Source organism: Cydia amplana, chromosome 21 (assembly GCF_948474715.1).
Source record: "Cydia amplana chromosome 21, ilCydAmpl1.1, whole genome shotgun sequence".
Taxonomy (NCBI): domain Eukaryota; kingdom Metazoa; phylum Arthropoda; class Insecta; order Lepidoptera; family Tortricidae; genus Cydia; species Cydia amplana.
In genome coordinates this window covers 8,203,060-8,228,648 of record NC_086089.1, presented here as the reverse complement: position 1 = coordinate 8,228,648, position 25,589 = coordinate 8,203,060, and positions in this window count along the sequence as shown.

The window sequence follows — 25,589 nt, the reverse complement described above, 5'->3', positions numbered from 1 at the left end:
ATCAAAAATCATTTGCGTTTATATGTGTGCGCGGCACGTCTGTACACGCGCCATTGTGTATGTGTGGGTAAGTCGCTTTACTGAGAGCACGCCAGAAGTCCGCCAGATTCATGTCGCGGGGCGAGGTAATGCGAGTCGGGGCGGGGCGGTGCGTGGCCGTTCTGCATGATAATACTATTACTTATTCTGTGGTTCCGATGTATTCGGCCACCTTGTCCGCTGCTATTTGGTGTGCAGTGTACTACATTAATGTGTATTTTTATTTGGTACAAATACAGCAATCGAGAGTGATATGCAATAATATGGGGCATTATCTATGAAAAGGGACCTTATTATGGGGGGGGGGGGGAGCGCCATCGACAATAAGGTCCCTTTTCATAGATAACGTCACATATGAGTTAACTTTTGTAACTGACTTGGCATTGGATCTGCACGGCTACCACGAGTTGGCGTTTTACTTTTACTCTAGCGTTTGCGTGAATTCGATCGCATGCCCTCTCTGCTATATCAATGCGAGCGAGATGGACTGCGATCGAGTTTACGCAAGTCGCTAACGTAAACGTCAAGTGTCAACTCGTGGTACGGCTACTGGTTGTTTTTGATGTTGTCATGGTGCTGATTGTAACAAAGTATCGCGCATTTACGCAATAAATGAAACACTGTAAGAAACACTGATTTAACCTTTTCGACGCCGTGTCAAACACAAAAGCTGTCACGCTGACGCCACGTCACCGAAGTGTCAAAACTGAAGTTGAACTTTATGCATATGCACGTAGGTTTATGTTGCTCTGTGTTCTGTGACCGATTAATCGGTCTTTGGCGTTGAACCTACGGTGCGTATATATCGCTCATTGGCGTCCAAAAGGTTAAAGTTATTTTTAAGGTGTCTGATAGACAAGTTACCCATTTGGTACAAATGTAACGATTATATCACATAAATTCGAACATAGTTTCTTGTTTTATTGATATTCTTTACGTATTATTTTTTCGCATATTATGTGTAATTTTAAATTACAAATTTATAATTAAATAAGGGTCACGGACAATCAAGACATCAATGTTATTGATGTGAAAACTTCTTTAGCGGCGCTGTGCACTTTTTGTGATGGGGAAAAAATGTTAAACTCGCGACAGGCCACGTGACCGTAAGATTAGTAAGACGTAAGACGGACACGTGACCTGATCGAAAAACTGTTACAATGTCATTGAGTTTTCACTCCTGCCGGCACTCCCGGAGTGCAACCCGTTGTTTTTTTTTACAAGAAAGATATATTTTCGTTATCTTATCTTTTTACGGATAAGTGCATGCTGGTATTGCTGGTCTTGCAATTGCAAAGTATTTTAAATAAAAACATATTTTCAAATTATTTTTAGCTTATTCACACTGCCGTCTCAAAAGAATAAACTAATAACAACAATAAACATAGAAAATATTTACGAAAAAAAGGTCGTTTTTTTCGTAAATATTTTCAAAGTCGATTCATTTCATATTAACAATGATTGTTCGTGTTCCCCAATTCTTAAAAGAGGCTGGTAATTCATAAAAAAATATATACTTATACTTAAGTTAAAAAAAAATTCAAGTGTTTTGGGAAACAAACTTATGACTAGAAATATGTCAGTGCCAAATATGAGAATGGCTGAATGGTTACGAAAAATTGTAAATTGTGTATTAACCCTTTTCCAGGCATAGTACGATTTATCAACCATATACGCGCCAATAGAATTTTAACTTCAGATTCAAATTAGATTGTACTTTCGGGAATTGCGGCTTGCCTTCAAATTAATAATAAAAGCTGGATTATTTGGAATATATGTATTTGGATTTTTTGGGAAAACCTTGTAGGTACGGCCTGGGAAAGGGTTACTTGGAATTGAAGTTTTGCTGTATTTTCATTCGCTAAATTAATGTAGAAAGTAATATTAAAACGTATTTTTCTAGTGTTATGGACTATCAAATGGTAATAAATAAATATTGCTAATTCAGCTGTGTAATGAGAGAATGATTGTAGTTTAAAAATGTCGCCAAATAGATTTCAAATCAAGTTGTCTAGTATAGATCAGATCAACCAAGAAAATGTAAAGCGTCCAGCACGGCTACCACGAGTTGGCGTTTTACATTTACTCTAGCGTTTGCGTGAACTCGATCGCATTCCATCTCTATCGTAACAATACATCAATGCGAGCGAGATGGACTGCGATCGAGTTCACGCAATTGCTAACGTAAACTTCAAGGGTCAACTCATGGCACGGCTACTGATTTGCTCAGTAAGTAAAAAGAATGTTTTTTTTTTTACAACCAACCGTCTTAGATGAGTGTATTGAGTGATAGGACTATCGTTTACTATAGTTCGTTTTTTTTGCATTAGAAAGAAGGTAAGCGATCTTGACATGTCTTTTAATTGAAAAACGCTTTTTAAAAATCAGTAACTTATACTTATGAAAGCAGAAGAATATAAATGATCGTATTAGATTCATAATTGTTACATATTTGCCGTGACTTATTTTTAAAACATGTTTTTCAATTAAAAGACGCATCAAAATTGTTTACCTTTTTTCTAATGCTAAAAAACCAACTATATTTGCAAATTTAGTGCATGTTTCAATAAATTAATAATTTATACGTTTACAAATACCATGTACAATGTAATTTAAAAACATTCAATGCCAAAAACGTATAAACTTTGATCTTACGTGGGCTACGGTACTAGCTTACCCCCAAGCGGATGATACGCTTGATTTTTAATATAGTGGTACGAAAAAAAATTGTATGTGGTATTTGCATTAAATAAAAATATAACTTGCCATTAATTATATAAAAATCGCCAAAATTCACGTTCCGCTTGTATTATCGTCAATTATATTCGAAATCTCATATATTTTTGTGAAAAAAAATATATTTTGCTATTTAAACTGTCAATAGTGTTAAAGTAGTTGGCTAGATATCTTCAACTGTACGTATTATATATAGAAACAGGGGCCTTACCATGATGTCCTTATTGCGAGTCTGTTTAGGACCCACACTGAATCGCTAAAGGACGGAGCTATGCGACTTACATAACCCCGTCCTTTAGCGATTCAGTTTAGGTCCTAAACAGAATCGCAATAAGGACATCATGGTAAGGCTCCAGGACAGAGTTCTAGTATACATACTGTAGCTATTATAGCAAATTATAATAGAGTTAAACCAAGCTAATTTGTAAGCGATTTTGATACAGAACCACAGAATAAATAATTGTACTATAATAATAGTAGGTACAGAAGATTCACTCTCTAGCAAAACGCGTCTATTACGACAAAATATGACAAGCGCGAGCATACGTCCCTGTTCCGTAGCGGTGCGCGGCAACTACTATAGTTCGTTTTTTTTAGAATTAGAAAAAGACTACGCGATCTTGACGTGTCTTTTTATTGAAAAACACTTGAAAAATAAGTCATGACAAATATGTAACAATTATGAATCATATACGATTATTTACATTATTTTGCTTTCATAAGTAATAGTTACTGATTTGTAAAAAGTGTCTTAGATGAGTGTATTGAGTGATAGGACTATCGTTTACTATAGTTCGTTTTTTTTGCATTAGAAAGAAGGTAAGCGATCTTGACATGTCTTTTAATTGAAAAACGCTTTTTAAAAATCAGTAACTTATACTTATGAAAGCAGAAGAATATAAATGATCGTATTAGATTCATAATTGTTACATATTTGCCGTGACTTATTTTTAAAACATGTTTTTCAATTAAAAGACGCATCAAAATTGTTTACCTTTTTTCTAATGCTAAAAAACCAACTATATTTGCAAATTTAGTGCATGTTTCAATAAATTAATAATTTATACGTTTACAAATACCATGTACAATGTAATTTAAAAACATTCAATGCCAAAAACGTATAAACTTTGATCTTACGTGGGCTACGGTACTAGCTTACCCCCAAGCGGATGATACGCTTGATTTTTAATATAGTGGTACGAAAAAAAATTGTATGTGGTATTTGCATTAAATAAAAATATAACTTGCCATTAATTATATAAAAATCGCCAAAATTCACGTTCCGCTTGTATTATCGTCAATTATATTCGAAATCTCATATATTTTTGTGAAAAAAAATATATTTTGCTATTTAAACTGTCAATAGTGTTAAAGTAGTTGGCTAGATATCTTCAACTGTACGTATTATATATAGAAACAGGGGCCTTACCATGATGTCCTTATTGCGAGTCTGTTTAGGACCCACACTGAATCGCTAAAGGACGGAGCTATGCGACTTACATAACCCCGTCCTTTAGCGATTCAGTTTAGGTCCTAAACAGAATCGCAATAAGGACATCATGGTAAGGCTCCAGGACAGAGTTCTAGTATACATACTGTAGCTATTATAGCAAATTATAATAGAGTTAAACCAAGCTAATTTGTAAGCGATTTTGATACAGAACCACAGAATAAATAATTGTACTATAATAATAGTAGGTACAGAAGATTCACTCTCTAGCAAAACGCGTCTATTACGACAAAATATGACAAGCGCGAGCATACGTCCCTGTTCCGTAGCGGTGCGCGGCAACTACTATAGTTCGTTTTTTTTAGAATTAGAAAAAGACTACGCGATCTTGACGTGTCTTTTTATTGAAAAACACTTGAAAAATAAGTCATGACAAATATGTAACAATTATGAATCATATACGATTATTTACATTATTTTGCTTTCATAAGTAATAGTTACTGATTTGTAAAAAGCGTTTTTCAATTAAAAGACACGTCAAGATCGCGTAGTCTTTTTCTAATGCTAAAAAAAACGAACTATATGGCTAGACACCAAAATTGGAGTGACTCACACCCACGCCTGACAGAACAGACTATGCAAGTGTTATTTAAACGTCACAATTTCATAGAAATTAGCGTTGGAATAACACTTGCACAGTCTGGCCTATCGATTTCGGTGCTTAGCTTGGTCTCACTCTATAAGTTTTCATGTAAGTAGTACAAATTGAATACGTAGTTTTAATAGGACTGTTAGAACCGTTTCATAATCCTTGATCTTTGAAACTTAAAACTGACTTTACCACATTGAGTGCCGGTTCTATGTTCGTAGTCGCTACACAAAGCGGGAAAACGCTGGGATCCGCTACGAGCGTAGCGCTACGAATACGGCAGTAAATGTGTTAGTGTTTGGAAAAAATCCTACAATATTCGCAAGGAATTTCAGTCTATGTCTTTGGATATAGAGTTGATATTCCTTTAGCGTCTTTTAGAGTCGTTTAAACTTGAAAATGTATTAAAATAATGTAAGGTTGTGTTTTTTTGTAAATATTCTTCGTAAGTGTAAGGCCTGAGACGTCTAGCTCGAAGCGGAGCGTTCGGCGGGGCGTGCAGCGTGGCTGTGGGCTCACGCGTGATGTGAGCAGCGTGCACTAAGGCCGCTCCTATACGTGCGCATTTGTTTAACATGCACGCCGCACGCCCCGCCCCGCTGCACGCCCAACTCGAGCGTCCACTCAGGCCTTACACTAAGAGGTTTCGAACGTGAGTGCGGATGTGAAATACAAATAAATATAGATGAGAGTAGATACAGTTGTTGTCAAGGTCACTTTTCGTTGTTTCAGTTAAGCCCACAAACCACCTTAACCCTTTTCCATGCATAGTACCTACCTACGATATCCTCCTAATACAAATGCAGAACTCAAAATTTGCTACTGAAATTTGAACCTATAGTGCAGGGAATAGATGACTGATTTTTTATTTGTTTGAAAATTTAAAGAAACAATGGATATGTAGGTAACTCTATTCTAATTGAATATGGTTTAAATTACATCGAACTGAAGAAGTACTATAGGTAGGACCTTGGGCCTTAGGACAGGGTTGCCAGATCGAAAGGCGCTATTATCGGGAAAAAAAATTTTTTTCGGGATTTTGGGTTGGGACTTAGGCCGGGAAAAAAAATCAAATTAAAGTAATTGTATTCAAAACAACGATATTTTGCATAAGGAACTACGTCAGCTGCTCTGTCCATTACGGCTCGACGCAGGTCGGTCGCGCGCTCGACGACAGTTCGGAACTTGAAATTATTGTTTTATAACGTGAAGCTGTTTTTCGGGACAATTTTCACTTGGTCGGGAATCGGGAACACATGCTAAAAATCGGGAGAATCCCGCCAAATCCCGACCATCTGGCAACCCTACCTTAGGAGGATATATCGACCATATACACGCTAATAGAATTTCAACTTTACCATTCCGATTTAAGGTTCAAATTAGATTGCACTTTTGGGGCATTAAAGGTGGATTCATTAGAAATACTATTCGGAGGACATAAAAGGCATAATGGCTGGTCACAACACAAGTACAGCCAGCAGCAGAACTTGCTAAGCGGGGGATGTGTTCAGAATTCCCTTAATACGCTCTTATTCTCTTCAAAATACAGTCGCATCAAGATCATTTTGAACACCTGGCCCGCTTAGCAACTTCTGATGCTGACATATCCAAGTGCTCCCGTACCTGGGCCATTTTATTTAAAGTTGTCCCCTACACTTTTTTTTTATTTGTGAATTTATATGTTATTTCTACTCGGAATCACGAGCTCTTTCTATCCTAATAGGAGAAAAAAAGTGTCCCAAGGTTTTTTTTCCATTCCGTTACCATTTTTTCATAGACTGTATGGCGGTTTGGGAATGGAAAGATCGAAAAATGTATGGAAATCTTGGGACACTTTTTTTCTCCTATTAGGATCAAAAGAGCTCATGATTCTAGTAGAAATATCATAAAAAATCCCAATTTTGAAAAAAAAGTGTAGGGGACAACTTTAAATAAAATGGCCCACCTAAGTATTTACAAAAATTAGCCAAGCAAGCAAAAATACAGGGTTTACTTTACATTGGACATTTCATACCGTTAATATTCACAACCAAATTAGCCTGAAACCTAAATGGCTTGTAAAAATTAGGGAGAGGGGGGCTAACGCCCGCGCTGGTTCGTACCTGGTGCAAAGGTAGTCCATCGCCATTCAACGTGGTAACGCGACTAGTGTGATGGGTACCTTTGCGCCCGGGACAACTCGCGGGGGACTTTTTGACTAGGCTTAAGCTAGTCTTACGACATTGGTGTAAGGCCTGAGTGGACGCTAGAGTTGGGCGTCCAGCGGGGCGGGGCGTGCGGCGTGCATGTTAAACAAATGCAAACTTATAGTAGCGGCCTTAGTGCACGCTGCTCAAATCACTTGTGAGCCCGACGCCACGCTGCACGCCCCGCCGAACGCTCCGCTTTGAGCGTCCAGTCCACTCAGGCCTTACACTAAACACTGAACACTGGCGACCGCCAGGCATGCCACGTACTTTCAGTAGGTAGCGGCGTCAGCGACTAGGAGCAGCTGGGGCGTAGACGTATTTAATATGTTTTTTTTTTTCAAAAGTGGCACTTCAGTGCCTATAATAGGTATATATATTTAATTGTTTGTCAATAGGTGGTGGGGTGGTGCAAGTGGGCCTAAGAAAATTAACACGATTGCCATTTAATTTTTTCCTTTTTCGTTCTGTAACTGCCAACCACATGCCAACACAACAGTTATGAAACGGCATTACCTACTCATATAGCAAAGTTAATGAAACTTTCAAACATAGAAGTGGTATACGCGTGCCTCCGTGAGGGACAAAACATACGCAATGCGACTCTATGATTGGTCGAATTTATTTGTTGCCCACCATAATCCATACTAATGAACGATGGAGAATTATACTAGATTCATGCTTTCAAATCATTTAAATAACAATTAAATAAGTAATGTAAGCATTTTTTATATTTTTTTTGCACTACGTCGGTGGCAAACAAGCACACGGCCCGCCTGATGGTAAGCAGTCTCCGTAACCTATGGACGCCTGCAGAGGTGTTACATGCGCGTTGCCGACCCTAACTCTCCGCACCCTCGTTTAGCTCAAGCAACCTAACTGAAGGATCACATCACTATTGGCTGAGCTACGGTCGTAGCCGATTACAAGGGTTTCTTGGTATGTAGCGGAAATGCTTCGTAGAGGCTCGACAACCTGTCGTGATTAGCGCTGAATGTTGTAATGCTGTTACAGCTGATCTCTGTACCTGACGCCAAGACGAGACAAAGGGCAAAAGGCAGTACATTTTTTTTTCGGGGTATATTTCGTGGCCCACATGTCACGTGAAGGATCGATCGACCTTGTGGGCTTGGCACGAATCCAGCTTGAAATCGATGCTCAGATGCTCAAAACTTAAAGAATACAGGGTGACTGAAATATGCGTAGGTATGTATTTAGCTAGAGTCAGACCTTGATAATCACAATAATGTGGGTAGGCCATGGGTAGGCTAACGATATATGAATAAAGTAGTCTATGTCATGCTCAGTAATGGTCGTTTGTATATCTCCTGACATGGCACAGTCGGTAGGATACTAACACTGCATGGCTTTTGCAATGAAAACATGGCAAATTGGCAATGTCTTCATTATTGTCAAATATGTACTTATGAAAATATGACGTTTGTACTCGTAATGACACCATTTCAGTTTGTTCTATTCACACCGGTGCAGCGTTAGCTTAGTTAGACTGTAATAGCTGTATGCGTGACAGTGATGCCCGCTTGTGTCTTAAAACCAACATTAAAAAAACAAGCAACAACGGTTGCACTCCGGGAGTGCCGATAGAAGTGAAAACTCACCTCACTATGTTACCGACGCCCGGTAACACGATACATACGTTTAGCGGAGGTATTCTATTTATTTATTATATATTATTATCATTCTCAAATAAGAAATAAGATCACACTTTTTCATTGACATGTTTATTTACATACTGCCATGACAACGTCAAATTATTTGAACATAGGTAAAGAGTCTTGAAAAGGAGTCCGCAACATAAATGTCAAATAACATTGAGTTTTTCTTTATTGATTTAAATGCCATCTAAATTATGAGTGGCCACCTTACGCCCCTTACGGTCACGTGATCGCCTTACGCTGTCTCGAGTTTATCGTTTTTTCCCCACCTCAAAAAGTGCCCAGCGCCGCTAAAGAAGTTTTCACTTCAAAAATCAAAAATGTATTCCGCATGTAGGCTCGAGGGCTCTTTTACAAGTCAATACATCTTCATTTCTCATGCTCTGAAAGAAGGTTATTGTTGTTCTAAAAGGTGTGCAGAAAGTGATACGTTTCTGCACTCGAGCATTTAACTTTCCAACGATTTTTTAAGATATATTTGGTTTTAAATTAATGGATTTGTTATACAATCCCCATTCTGATTTTTAACTCGCCATTCCATAAATAACGATTATTTTAACTAAGAAATTGTTAATTGAAAGTACCCCTCGAGAAACAGTATAATTTTTTTATACTCAGTCATGTTTTTTAAAATCTACTACTTTCCTCGTATTTGAAAAGTAGAGTGTTTAACTCGGGTGGAAGGCATCGTTTCAGCCTCGGACTATTGGCGCTCTCACTGCCGGCGCGATTCGGGAAATTAATTAGTGATTCACTAGATATGAAATAGTAAAGATATGTGACGTTCCAGGGCAAAAGGTACCTTATGGAGGCTGGGGCTTACGCTATTTCAGCCGACTGCATACCAACTACAACGTCGGCGTGAAGTTCCCATACAAATTGTAGTCCGTCTGTATTGGCCCTTATTGATATAAAAAACGAGACCAATTAAATCACCCAATTAACACAAGTATTTCACAGGAACCTCTAATTTGTGTTCGATTTACTAATTATGTTGCCACTCATATGTCCCTCTGATAATATTAATAAAGTTTAATTTCGTTCAACCACAACTTTTGTATATATTTGTATACCTAAGCGATCACTGCAATGTCTGCACCCGACTTGCTTGTTATTCACAAAGTTAAATTACTTCTATAAAACGACCAGTATACATCTAATCTAAGATTACGCATAATTTTCCGACAGTCATAGGTCAAGGTATGCCTGCTACTTGTTTAAGATCGAATACAAAACGCTTTGAATATGTATTTGGCTGGCCGAAGGCTGACGAAGCATCGCGGAAGGAGCCGAGGGGAAACAAGATGGCGGACTTTCCGCGCATGCCCACCCTTTTGGAGACGTGACGTCAACTCAAAATAGGGATGTGTAAAGTTGTAAACGTGTTTCGAGAATATCTGAAAATGACATACTGTAAAAAGCCTTTATATTGAAAAAAAGTTCAAAATAATTAACAAGGAAAAGCTTTGCTATATTGAAAGGTAGGAAAATTTTATGTGACGTTATCTATGAAAAGGGACCTTATTCTCGATGGCGCTTACGCCATTATTAATGATGCTCCGATATAAATACAATGCCGCGCGACGCTGTGCGGCGTAAGCGCCATCGACAATGAGGTCCCTTTTCATAGATAATGCCCCATATTTTCGGCGTGGTAGCTGAAGCGTTAATGAGGTTCAAAGGCTAGGCTAGGTAAGTCCCTATGTCATCTGTATACAATAATATTTCAAACTAGTATTGATTCGTTTTAAATTTTATATGAATACGAAATTGTTTTTTTTCAGACATTTTGAGATTTTTTTTTGTGTTAATTTTATTAGGGTTCCGTACCCAAAGGGTAAAAAACGGGACCTTATTACTAAGACTTCGCTGTCCGTCCGTCCGTCCGTCCGTCTGTCACCAGGCTGTATCTCATGAACCGCGATAGATAGACAGTTGAAATTTTCACAAATGATGTATCTCTGTTGCCGCTATAACAACAAATACTAAAAATAAAATAAAATAAATATTTAAGGGGGGCTCCCATACAACAAACACGATTTTTTTGCTCTATTTTTTGTTGATGGTGCGGAACCCTCTGTATGCGAGTCGGTTAGCCGGTTTTTTTAAATGGCAGAATTCTGTGAATTATGATTAGCTTTAGCACCGAGATTCTAATTGTACACATAGTACGTAACTGTAGAAACTCTACCTTCATTTGTCGATCATCACTTACTTAGTATAATAGGAAGAACTATACTATAAATATTAATATTAAGTTATGTGTCTTATGTCTTATGTCATAATAAGCTTTTAATTAATTAGTATAATAAGAAGTTTATTAGCCTCGAAGTGTTATTGTATTGTTAAAATGTAAAGACAGATAACGTGCTAGAGATGCCAATTGTTTGTGCGGTAATACACATACGAGAATAATTATCTTTGTTCATTTGTATAAAACAATAAATATCTGAATACATGTAGCGCCTTGGAGGCCAATTTCAAGTTACATTTTGTTGTCAAAATGATGACATTTAATTATTATTCGCACATGTGTCTTGCTCACGCTAACATGTACGAATGAGAATAAGTAAGCGAAAGATAAGTAAAAGATCAAAATGAAATCTTTTACTTGTCTTTCGCTCGTAGATTTCGGTATTAAAAATAGAGTTTGAATTGGCGACTCTACATACCAGTAGGTATACTCGTAGTACCAACTTTAGTCAGTCTACGCAACCTTGGCAGTCCCCCTGTTTGTTGCGGCGCTCCTTTTATTTGTAACAATTAGACAACACAACAAAATACGTGGTAGAATAACAGCAGAAAAACTCGCAAGTCTATTTTCGATTCACGTTTTTGTATTGTGCAATAAAATTTAAATAAATAAATACGTAAATAATTTTATTAAAGCAAATTGTATGTGTATACCTAATTTTATAGTCTCTGCCCACGACTTTGACAGCGTAAAAGTGTGATATTTTTCAATAAAAAAATATTACTAGGACGCGTATTCTAATTGTAATAACAGGTTATGAATTGTATCTTGATTTGTTATGGATATATATTTCCAGTGGCAGATAAATCCAAATCAAAATTAGAATATTTAGAATACACCTATGGGGCTATAAATCATTTGAAGTTTAAGTTTCTATGTGTGACTATTTAAGTGTCATCTTGGCTAGCCCCCAGTTGGTCTAACTAGGTTTCATTTACATTTTCTAATTTAGTAGAAACAGGAGCGGGACTTCAAAACCTGGTAAGGGCATTTATCTGTGTTATTATTACTTCTAAAAATATAATGTACCTATACTATAAAGTATCACATTCTAAATTAAGTTTTTCATATACGTAAACATTTTAATGAGCTCAGTCTATTCATAATTTTCTAATTAAAAACTAATTGGCTGAAAAGTGAGATATTTCCATCGATACCTAAATTAAGCGTTTCCCATCCCTAGCGTCTCGATATGGTTAGGTTGGTCCGTCGGCTGCAGTCCACCCGCGAATGTTCGCGCCGCGTCGCGTATGACGAATGACAATTCAAAAATCGAACGGCGAAAAAAAGTGCAGCTGCCAGTGACCATTTTCAAACATCTTAAACCGAAAAAGTATGTGTCACTAATTTAAGTGTTTTGATATTTATTTATTTTTTGCGTGGGTTAAACGCAAAAAGTGTTTTTATTATAAGCACAAAAATTAAATATAGTAGGTACATAAATCTATTCATGAGGATTTCACACTGAAATATTTTAGAAAGAGGATATTCCCAATCGAAAGTTTACAGGAATAATATTGTTTTTTTTTTAATTACGCAACACACATTCGCCGCTTCTGTTATGAAAAAAAAACTTGTTTATTTTTATTTTTTGAAGATTTAGAAACTACAGATCGAAGGATTTAGGTATTTCGCAAGGCATTTTTTTAGGTTAAACGTGTCTCACATGTACCTGTATTGATTATGCGCGGGGCTACCGCGAAGATGCGCCAAGTTAGGAAGGTCAGGATCTCTGGTCCGCTCCTGTCACGTGTTACCGGCACGTTAAAAAAAAATTGGCAATAATTTCATTTTTGGTACAAGCTTTTATCGCTGACTGTACTTTTCTTACGTCAGACAACTAATACTCGTCGAGACAATTCTAAAAACCCCTAACACAATTAGGTTGCGTTGTTTCATCTCAGAGTTCCTATGGCCACCTCCTGTCTCCATCATCAGATCAGACTATCGATGGTACCATAATATTGCATTGTCACCCGACTTACATGTGTATGCAAACTTTCAGCTTCATTGGAAGTCGGGAAGTGAGTCAAATTTAACTTGCAAGAATTGTATGTTTGTACGGGTCAACCGTACAAACATACATAAGTACATAGGTACATTCCAAGTTAAATAAAAGCTTGTAAAAAAAAGTTTATTTTTTAAATTTGCAGTCACGTTTTCAAAGCGTTTTATTTTTCAGCTTTCTGATACGTAGTAATCTTTTCAGGATATCTTAATTTAATCTAACAGCGTTGCATGATACTGTCGCCGGCATACCATTCGTCTCTCTTACACTTAGCGTGCTGTACCTACGTATACCAAACATAACATTTATTATAATAAATGTTTCACGAGAAATATTAAACGGTGAATTATAAAATAAATGAGAAATTAAGTGGCTAGTATAAAAATGCAATGATGTTTACGTATTGTCATGTAAACAATTTATGAAAACTAATAAAAAAACAGTATACCAGTAGTTAAGTGGGGTAACTAGGGACAGATGGGGTAACATTACACAAAGGATTAGCCAATTGCATTGAATGTGGTTGACAGCAGTGTACTTTGTAAAATCTTTGAATCAGGATTTATCAGTCTTAGGGTAACATTTTAAAGTATTTAGCTAGATTGTTGTTATTTATTTTTTCTTGGTAAGTATTTAATAATGTAAAATAAATAAGTACTATAAGCAAAAAATTATAAACTACATAAAACTATGTACAACTAACTAAAATTATAAATAAAAAAACTGGCTCCAGTTCCGTACCTTGTGGCAGGCTGCCAAGAAGGCTGGCGGCATAGCTAGATTAGAACATATCCAAAAATATTGTCTATAGTTCGCCATCTGTCCCCAATTACCCCACTTGATGGTAATATTCAAACATAATTATAGTTTATTAATGTTGTCATTATTGATATGACGTAGGTAGTTAGTTTTACACGGATAACAAATTCGCTTCGCATATTTATAATGCAATTCCTTGTTGATTGCAGTAATTCTATGCAATTTTTGAATGAATGATAAGTATTTGTAAACATAACAGACCATTATGTTTACATTTCACAATAAAAAAAATCAAAGAGCAAACAAATAAACAATTTGACTATACTTTGTAAAGAACAGATTAAAACTCGTTATGTAGACAATATTTCGGAATATTAAAAATAATTAAATCACGTAGGGGTTGATATAATTGATTAATATTAAGTATAAAATATTAATACCTATCTTTCTCTTTTATGTACCTATTCTTTAAAAACACTTATAATGATCTTGTACAAAAAAATCTCGTCAAAATATAAATTGTAAGCTCACTAGCTATATAGCTGTATAGTAAAACTCTGGAATGTTAAACATAAATTATTGAAAAAATCGATAAATCGCAAATGTGATATCGAACTTGTCGATAAAAATTAGGAAATCTCTAATTCTTTGTTTGTGTCAGTATTAAGAATAAGGGCTTCGTCACACAGGCGCCTTTTCCGGGCGCGGCGTGAGTGGGGCGCGCCGCTTTTACATACAAAACGCTCACGCCCCGCCCAGAAAACGCGCATGTGTGCCGAAGCCTTAAGAATAATATTTAGGTATTTAAAAGAAAAAAACTTATTAACATTGCATAATGTATTATGTGCCTCCTTGTTGTCCCTTGTTCCTTGGTAACCTAAAGGTAATTCTTTCAAACGAAGTGATTAATTGACTGTAAGCTGCATAGTTAAGTGCGCCCCCTGTCCCTGCATAGAAATTGATTTGCAGAGGGGGTCACTTAACTCTGCAGCTTACTGTACATGATTAAATGACAGAGCATCTAAAAATAGCAGAGCCGGTCTTATCCTTGGAACCCTTTGATTACATTTAATGAACAAATGCAATCAATTTGCTTTGTGACCTGAGGATCAAACTCGTTAAAGGTCCACGTGTAATTCCCATAGACATACATACAGACAGACAAACTTCAATGAAGCTATGACGTTTAAAATAACATTTGCACAGTCTGTGCTGTCAAAACCGCTGCCAACTTAGCTTTTGGTCTAACCTAGATATAATTAGTCTAAAAACAGTCTACATTTTTTAAATCAATATCCGAATACTTGGCACTTTCTCTACGGTCATAAAAATCATCAAAAAAACATTGAGAACTCAACTGGTTTTCAAAATTCTTATAACCATAGATAGGTTATACTCATACTTGAGGTGCACAAAAAAATACTTCCATATTTATTTCTGTGCCTACGAAGAAATCTGTTAATTTTGATTAATTTTCTCATTCCATCCATCTTTGTTACACTCGTTGTTAAACATAAGGTCGTCTCTTTCTCTTTCGGTGTGCGGGAGCTCGTTAGCACGTGCACACTTCTCGCTTGTCCAGCCGCGACTAAAGTCAACTTGTTCAATTTGTCACAAGGTAAGCGCTTCAATTTTGAAACGCCTATAACCTATCTTGAGTTATACCTATATCATTGGTTTCCCCATGAAACGGTGCCATTTGCCGGTGTTGCCGGCGCCCTTGGCGTAATCAAATGACACCTCGGGGCTTAGCAGGTAATCCGGCGATTCGTGCCCCGATTCGGAGATCGGATCGGCTTATCGTACAAATACTGTAAGCCTCAGAAATGATAGAAAGGACTAATGCAATGACAAAACTTGACGCTAGGTAACAGCAACTTTTACGGCACTTTAAATATGTGTTCATTTTCGATCAGTATAGTGGAGTCTGTAATGTGGCAAATGTCCACTTTCCGTGTTTAGCAGTAACGCTTTGGTTTACTGCGACATAAACGCATATTGCTTGTGTCAGCGCAACCTAACGTGTATAAAACAATAGGCATTTAGAGAATAAACGTTCAGAATGTTCTTATACTATCACACATAAGGTGTTTGACTTCCACTAACTCCTCACCCGACTCTGCTCGTCAATATACTTACCATAGAAGGAACCTATAATATCTGATGGCGACCCAGACCAGTGAACCAACAAGGAACTAACACTCAAGAAAGAAGGAAGAATCAAGCAAGAAAAAAAAAAGAAGAACCACTTTTTCAACACCAATCCACGCAGTCAGAACCAACCAGCTTATCAAGAATCAAGAAACAACCGGAGAAGAACCAACCAACATCAAAAAGCGGAAACCGCGTTAAGAAAAGAAATTAAGAAGAGACGAAGAAGGAAGAAAGAAGAGCGTTGTCCAGGGTTATCCCGGCTCGCAAATCAAGAGGTGTCCAGGGTTATCCCGGCCCATTTCAAGAGGTGTCCAGGGTTATCCCGGCCCACTAACATCGTCGTAAGCAGAGCCAGCCATACGAAGCGTCAAGCGAGCGCCACATGCAGGTGCCAGCTCGCCAGGCCACGCCAGCAGCAGCAAGAATGCCGGTCGCGAACTCGCACCGGACCGAACGAAGACGAAGCCGAGGACGGCCAGCCACGCAGCAATAGGATGTAAATCCTACATGTAATTTATGATTTTAATTAATTTTCTCTAAAAGCCAGCATTTTTTTCCAATGCAGTAGCAGTCATATTTAAATCGTTCATAATTATTAAAGGTTGTCGCTAAACTCAATTTCGTTTCGAGCATACTAATTTTTCATAAGAAGTCATAATATAATATTAAATATAAAAGTGTCGAATAGTGTCCTCAATCATGTATGTTGCAATTTGCAGCGCGTGCCACGCGTTGTGCGCACGTCAACAGAAAATTTAACTAGGCCGCGAGACTTTGCCGCGAGTTAGAATATTTTAATAAGCGATGAATGAAATTTGATACATCGCATAACGATTAAATAATTAACAACTCAATTCAATAACATTATTTAATTGTTTCTTAGTAATGATTGATACTTTAGCTACGTGTCGGACTGATCACCTGATATACAGCGAAAGTTTGATTTATTACATCATTTTTTTTTGGAATTTTTGAAGTTAAATAATAATGTTTCATTTATAGAAAGCTTACAGTACGGTACAAGTTTGAAAGTTTTAAGGAGTTTAGGCACATTTATTTATAAAATGTGACCTTATAGCTAGAGCACTAGTCCTTCGTACTTGATCATAGTGTGATATACAGTATCCTCCGTGAAAGTTGTAGGAGACTTATTGTCTTAATGTATTTGTGTCTCTAGGTACAGGCAGAGCCGTACAGCCTGGCCTGATATGCCATTTTATAGTTGATAAAGGGTGACCATGCCCTAGGTGTTTATTGAAGAATTGCTATGGATAGCATTGATAGGTGAAGGGTGCGCACAGAGGCGCAACCCAGTTATGTCCTTGATCATAGTCGACCTCATAGGTGTCCGTGAAAGGCTTAACATTTAATACGGCATTAGTTTATTTTATTGTCAGAATTATGGGAGATACCGTAACTATAAACAGCGAGAGTGAATATTTTAAAGTTGAATACCAAATGTTTTTAAATGTTTTAAAGTTGAATAGTGAATGTTTTTAAAGAAGGAGATTTATATTTTATGAGAAAAGGAAGTAAATTAATATTTTAACGTTTGAGAGATGATAACATTTGAAGTGAAGATAATATTTTCTTATTAAAAGATAACGATATGTTTTTTACAAGGACTACGACATTAATACGACACATAAAATCAAGTTAAGTAAAGATTGTTTCCATTATACCTATATAATTTATTAATATTTTTTTTTTATTGATTTCAGAAAAAATTGTAAACAAGTAACATGCGTTTAAATTTTTTCTTCTGCCACCCCGGCGGTGAGAGGAACTTTCGGGGGAGGTGTAATGTGGCAAATGTCCACTTTCCGTGTTTAGCAGTAACGCTTTGGTTTACTGCGACATAAACGCATATTGCTTGTGTCAGCGCAACCTAACGTGTATAAAACAATAGGCATTTAGAGAATAAACGTTCAGAATGTTCTTATACTATCACACATAAGGTGTTTGACTTCCACTAACTCCTCACCCGACTCTGCTCGTCAATATACTTACCATAGAAGAAACTTATAATATCTGAAGTCCAGACGAGACAATTTTTCGCCAATCTGATGAAATTGTCCGATGGAATCAGGTCGTGCGGACGCAAACGCCAATTTGATTCCCCGACCGAATCAGCAGGTGCGGACACAAAAATGCCAATTTTTGAAGTTAGCATCTATGGAATGCAAATTGGTGATTGGTGATTAAATTGTGTACGCCGTCATGTACGTGTGGACGCTAGATGAGATTGGCGCCAATTATTTTCCTGATCAAAACGGTCGATTTGCCCAGCTCGTCTGGACTCTACTTAAGACTGACATTCGATTGTCATTTTTGAACTGTCAGCCTGGTAGACTCTGTGCGGAAAGAGAAGAGTCGTGGAATGTATTGGGCCCAATACATTCCACGACTCTTCTCTTTCCGCACAGACTCTAAGGGCCACTTGTACCATTCACTAACCCGGGGTTAACCAGTTAAACCTGCAGTTACCATGGTTACCAGTACATTTTGCCACTAGGTTAACGGTTTAACCGGTTAACCCCGCTTTAGTAGTGGAATGGTGCAAGTGGCGCTAAAGGGTTAACAGGATAGCGGATGACCGCTTTTTCATACAAACGTAGTCCCGAATGTCCTCTGGACATTGTAATTAATGTAACGCAGCGAGCGTGTTGGGGACTTTTGCGCCTGGAATGACTCGGGGTGGGTTATTTGATTAGTTACCTACGTATTAGTATTCGTAGCTATTAGTTTTATGTTAAGTGTCTTGGTTTAAATGTAGTAGTTTTTAAGGATTTTTTTTAATATTGTAAAAAAAAAATTAATGTAATTGTGGAAAATATTTTTACACAATTTAATTGCACGCCGACGTTGCAGTTGCCGTGCAGTTCCCATACGGATTGCAGTCGGGTTGCAGTCTGTCTGTACCGGCCCTTAAATATTTACGTTACTGGTTGGCGTCTATTTCATTTGTTATAGAAATCGAAACTACTTAACTGTAAGATGGTTTGGCATTAAACTTGTAGAAATAATAGAAAAAAAATAGGAACCGAGAAACGTTTCATGGGTACTTTGCAATTTTGAAAATTATTTTTGGAACATTGCTAGACTTAGAGGATATAATCAAACGGAGACGCCTTGTCTGTAATTTTCTGTACTCTGTTTGCGGGGGAGGGGAACGTCAAATGTATGCGTAACGTAAAAATAGCCATGTCAGATAAACGTCAGTCCATACATTGTGTATGACCGTAGGCCGCCTATTTTAGACAGGAGGGGAAAGCTTGTTAATGGCTACTCCGTTTAGTTGCATCCTCCAAGTTGCTAGATCTATATGTCTAGTGTTATCCAAATCCAAACAATCAAATACCGCACCTAATGTCATAGGGCGCTCTTACCATTCATTCCATTCAGAGCGCCTCTCCTATTTCATTCAGGTATCTGGGTCACGATCGATTGATTGCGTTGCGCTGTCAAATAGGTATCATAGCTTATCCATTTCTATTGTTGGACTAACATTTAAAAGTCAGGTAGGTAGAGACAGAGACGGACTCGAGAGGAATTATATGAGCTTTGCCACTTTCGGCATTGTTGGCTAAGATAGCACATCCCATCCTTGAAATGGTTTGGATATTGTGCGACTTTAACTGACGATATGCGAGGCTGCCATAACAAATTGGATTAGCCCTAACAGCATCAACTATTCCGTATTAAGCTAGATTGGACTGGATACCGGTGGTGTATGAGGGTTGAACGTAGGCAGACACAGACACAATTAGGCTTGCCGGGCGAGCGCGCGCTATTATCGGGAAAAAAAAATCAATTTTTCGGGATTTTGGGACTTAAGTCGGGAAAAAAACACCATCGCTCTCTCACCGCACAATCTCTCGCCACGCACGCCCCGCGCGCTCGCTCGACGACAGTTCGGAACTTGAAATCATTGTTTTATAATGTGAACCTGTTTTTCGGGACAATTTGCACTTGGTCGGGAATCAGGAACACGTGCTAATAATCGGGAGAATCCCGCCAAATCCCGACCATCTGGCACAATAGAGAAAATGGACGGTAGCCATTGTGAACTTAAAGTGCCGTAGATGTAGAGAGTTTTTGAAAAATTATACCACTTTTTTAGATCTCGATACAGTTGCCAAAAATTAAATTAGCAATCTAGAGGATTTTTTCTAGTCACTTCATCGATACGATTCCAATCCTGAGTTTTTGACTTTTACTCTATATCTATCTATTTATCTATCTATCTATCTAATACCTTTAAACGAGCAATTCTTGTTTATTTATTTATATATATATATATATATTTCGGGGATCTTGGAAACGGCTCTAACGATTTCGATGAAATTTACTATATGGGGGTTTTCGGGGGGAAAAATCGATCTAGCTAGGTCTTATCTCTGGGAAAACGCGCATTTTTGAACTTTTACGTTTTCCGAGCAAAGCTCGGTCTCCCAGATATTAGAAAAAAAACCACGAACATAGGTCTAAATAAATGCACTTTAAAAATTTGTAACAGTGTATATCACAAAAGCTAAAGAAATATAGAAATTGCTTGCTTCTAAAAATGCGCAATTTTATTTTGTCGGAACTCGTCGATTCTTTTTTTTTACTTACAACAAATTAAAATTTAAAAACATGATATCCGCGGTCCCGAGCACGCACATCCATCGCTCACGCTTATGCTCAGTGAGAGTAAGAAAACGCGAACCTATGGGGGGCATATTTACCTAGGGTCAAGAGGGCCATGGCCCGGGGCGGCAAGACAGGGTTTTTCTTCTTATATGATATCAATTATCGTCACTTAATGGGGCGGCGAATCTAACTGGCCCGGGGCGCTAAATCTTTAAAATACGCCTCTACCTACTGGGCCTTATTCTCAATAACTCTCCCCGGTCGCATGGACCCCATAGAACGTTAATTCTTCCCTCTCCCCTTCGCCCCTCGTGAGGGGGCTCGCGGCCTTGACACGGTTCCTGCTTGAGGGGAGAGAGTGTTGTAACTATCGCTTGCTAGTTGAACGGCTCGTCGAGGTACTACCTCGCCCCGCGACTGGCCGCGACATGAATCTGGCGGACTTCTGGCGTCCTCTCAGTAAAGCGACTTACCCACACATACACAATGACGCGTGTACAGACGTGCCGTGCACACATGTAAACGCAAATGATTTTTGATGTATGGCGTGTCCGCCCTGTGCTATAGTGATATGTGATATGTGGTAGGGTGAAAATACATTTTACCAAAATAAAAAGTCTAAATTAAATTTTCTATTTTGTGTTTCTGCTCATGAATAAAATTATTTATATTCTACGTATTCTATTCTAAAACAATAATACGGTAACTTTGTCGCCAGTCCAGTAATGTGTTTGTAAGAGGGTTCGTTTGCGTCAAATTCGGTAGAGTCTATGCGGAAAGAGAAGTCGGGAAATGTATGGGATCTAATACATTCTAAGACTCTTCTCTTTCCGCACAGACTCTAGTTTTGATATTTTGCAGACTTGTTGTTCAATACTAACGCTATAGAATTTCCAACTTAGCAAGAACCCTAAATGACCTAAAAGGCGTAACAATCCCGTGTGGTGACTGCACATGGCCATGCCTTTTCATTTGAGGCAATTGCTATGTTAACAGTGGGAATATAAACCCGCTTATAAAACATTACACACTCAAAAAAACTCGTTTTCTGTTATAAATCGTGTAACTTCCGTCCTTTTAGGTACAAACCAGTTTGCCCCTCCGCAATAAAATTGTAAATGGCTTTGTGAAAGTAATACAATTAGGCTGTTTCGTTTTTGCGTCGAGTCTAGCATTGTAGGCCTTTTAATTGTGCACATCATTGAATTTTAACGTGCCGTTTAACGGTTATTTCACGGGGTTTTAACCGACTTCCGAATCTCAAAAGGAGGTTATCAATTCGGTGTTTTTTTTTTGTTTTTTTTTTTAAATGTTTGTTACTCGATATCTCCGTCATTACTGGACCGATTTTGAAAATTCTTTTTTTGTTTGTATGTATATGCAAGTATATGCATACAGATTGGTCCCGTTTTTTGAATACCCAGTTCTGATGATGGAATACATGAGGAATCGAGGGAACTCCTCAAATCTTTGGGCATACATATAGTGATTTTTGTGTTTTTATCAACAAATCAAGCATATAGGTACATTCAAAAAACTGACATTTGAGGAAGTGGAACTGCTGATGATGATCCGAACGGAACTCTTCAACGACGCATAGTTCACGTTTGGCAATTTGTCCTCTTCGTTATGTTTGTTAAGCATGTTAAGTTTTTATAGCTGATCAACCAAATCTTGTCAGTAAAAAAAGCCACATTTTTGTCAAGCTTGAGTTCTGATGATAGTAGTTAGATAAGTCGGTTTTTTTCTTTTAAAGATTATTTAATCGAATGTTTATATAGCTAATAGTTAAAAGGCGTATCAGGTTTTAAATGATACCAATTTGATTTTAATATCGTAGGTTGGACTTATAGACTATTTGTTTCATGAGAGAGCAAAGTTGTTGTTAATCGCTCGTGCTAATATTGATACCCGAGCAAGCGAAAAGTTCCAAAACTTTGAGCATTTGCGACGGTTTCATTTAAGGCACGAGTGTGAGGCTATGTATCGTGTTCCTGGCCAAAGCAAGACGTAAAACTTTAGACAAACCACGGGTGGTAATTCGTAAAGCTCCAGATCGCATATTTAACACCTGCTATCTGGATCATTCACGAATTCACCTCCTTAGGTATGTAATGTACTATATCAGATGTTTATATTTTTGAAGAATACCGAAAGCTCGGTCAATAAGTTTACACAGCTAACAGGGATTTACAATTTGCCCAACAAACGTCTGTAATATTTACCTGTCTCCACATGTTATTTACCGAGGAAAATTTAAAAGTACCTACGCTTACACAATGTTTCGCGAAGCCCGCCGTTGGCCCCGGCCCCCGAAGTTCATGAATGTGTAATTACTCAATGTTCATTTTCTAATGAACTTTTTATGGCACCGGGAGCTTTTTAATTAAGTACAAATACAAATACAATACAATACAAATACTCTTTATTGTACACCTCATTACAGAAAACAATACGGATAATACAGGAAGAAGAGGTTAAACAACAGGCGGTCTTATCGCTAAAAAGCGATCTCTTCCAGACAACCTTTAGGTAGCGGAAATTAATAAATTTATGTCATGTCAGTAGGTGTTTCATATTCAATATAAGAATTTTAGCACAGAAAAACACAATACAAAAACAGTATAACACAAATAAAAATAAAATAAAATAAGATACATATACATACACATATACATACACAAATACATACATATATATATAAATATATGTGTAAATATGCCAGCTATAGGGAAAAGGAAACAGGTAAAAGTATTACGGAGCAGATAAAAAGTGAAGTTTAACGAGTCTCTTGAAAGAATTAGGAGACTGGGCGCACCTTACGTCTGCAGGCAGAGAATTCCATAGTCGAACAGATTGGAAAGTGAAAGAATTAGTATAGAATTTAGACGAGGATGACGGGACAGAAAGAAGAAAATTCTGGGAGGACCTAACCGAACGGAGATAGCTGTAACGGTTTTTGAGATAGCGGGGAGTTGCGGGGTTAAAAAGAATGGAATACAGAAGTGACAAAACGTGGGAGTTACGACGTAGGCGAATAGGGAGCCACTTGAGCTGCGACCGGAAGTGGGAGACATGGTCATATTTGCGTAGCCCAAATATAAACCGAATGCAGACATTTTGGATACGCTCAAGCTTATTAAGTTGCTCCTCAGTGAGATCGAGATAAGCAACGTCAGCGTAATCCAGAATAGGGAGGAGAAGAGTTTGTGCGAGGGCAATTCTAGTAGGAATGGGAAGGAAGTTTCGTAATCTCCTGAGGGAAGCAACTGCCGCGAACATCTTCCTGCTGACTTCGCCCACCTGAGGACCCCACGATAAGGTCCTATCCATAATGATGCCAAGGTTTTTTACCTTCTGCGAGTAGGGAATTAAAACGCCATTAAAGTAAATAGGTGAGAGGTTGTTAAAGTCAATTCTGGGAAGCAGTTTTGGGCTACCTATTATAATAGTCTGTGTCTTTGACGGATTAACTTTTAGGCCAAAACTGCGACTCCAATTTGAGATTTTGTCTAAGTCGTTATTCACTTTACGGATAGCAGACGTGAGTTCGCCAATAACGCCCTGTGAGTAAATCTGAAGATCGTCGGCATAAAGGTGATAATGTGAAGTTAGGTTAGAAGTAATTGAATTTATGAATATGGAGAACAACAAAGGAGACAGCACGCCGCCTTGCGGAACGCCTGCCAACGTGTTGGACCAAGAAGAAAGACAATCATCGACCTTTATGCGCTGCCGACGACCACTCAAGTAACTACGAAACCATCCGACTACCGCAGGAGATATATTAAGACAGCGTAGTGTTCCAAGGAGAACATCAAAATCAACGGTATTGAACGCGTTGCTAAAATCTAGCAGCGTTAACACCGTTAATTTTTGATCATTCATCCCCGCCCGGATGTCGTCAGTGATCTTCACGAGTGCAGTAGCCGTACTATGACCAGAACGGAAGCCAGACTGTAAGGGATTTAAAAGATCATGTGTGTTAAGGTACGAGGTAAGCTGTTGGTGAACGAGACGCTCAAGAACTTTGGACAGGAAAGGGAGAATTGAGATGGGACGGTAGTCTGAAAAAGAAGAAGGATTAGACGTTTTGGGTATGGGAACGATACAGGCGTCCTTCCAAAGTGAAGGAAAGGAGCTGGTGGAAACTGAATTGTTAAGAATAACGGAAATAACGGGAGTAAGTTGGTCAAGGAGAGGGAGGATCATTTTACGGCTAACACAATCGACTCCAACGGCATTAGACGCTATGGACAGTACGCTCTTCTTAATATCACTGTCGGTAAAAGGAGCAAGACAGAAAGGAGACGAGTCAGTAGTTGGAAGAGAAGAGAGGTATTTTAGAGTCTTAACTTTATCAGGGCCACTAAACTCAGCAGAAGTAGAGAAATGCTTGTTAAGCTGATTGAAGTTAGTATCCCTAGGACAGTTCTGTTGAGACTTTCCAACTCCTAGCGACTTAAGAAATTTCCAAACTTTCGCCGGGTCACCATTTTCAACAGACTGGTGGATATGGCGTCGCTGGGCATCGCGACAGATGGTACTACAGTATTTTTTTTTATAAATTTATTTCAGACAGTTAACAGTCCATATTTTTAAATTAAATCAAATGAAATTAAATTAAATTAAATTAAATTAAATTAAATTAAATTAAATTAAATTAAATTAAAATTAAATTAAAATTAAATTAAAATTAAATTAAATTAAATTAAATTAAATTAAATTTAAAATTACAATTAAATTAAAGATTAAAATTTAACAAAACAACTTACACATAATTAAAATACAATGAAAATTTGATATTTCTATTAAAAAAAAACATTCATAAATAACATTAAATTAAATTAGATTAAATTTACAATTTTTATTAAAACTAACATGTAGGGAGGGTAACAAGGTGGGGGTTTATGTAGGTATTCATTTAATTGGGTCAGCTGTTAGAATATTATTATTTAGGGACTACTGAGGTAGACGCAAGATTACCAAGGTAACTTTTCATAGACTTTCGTGATAAAGTGTAATATTACCGCCATAAAACTG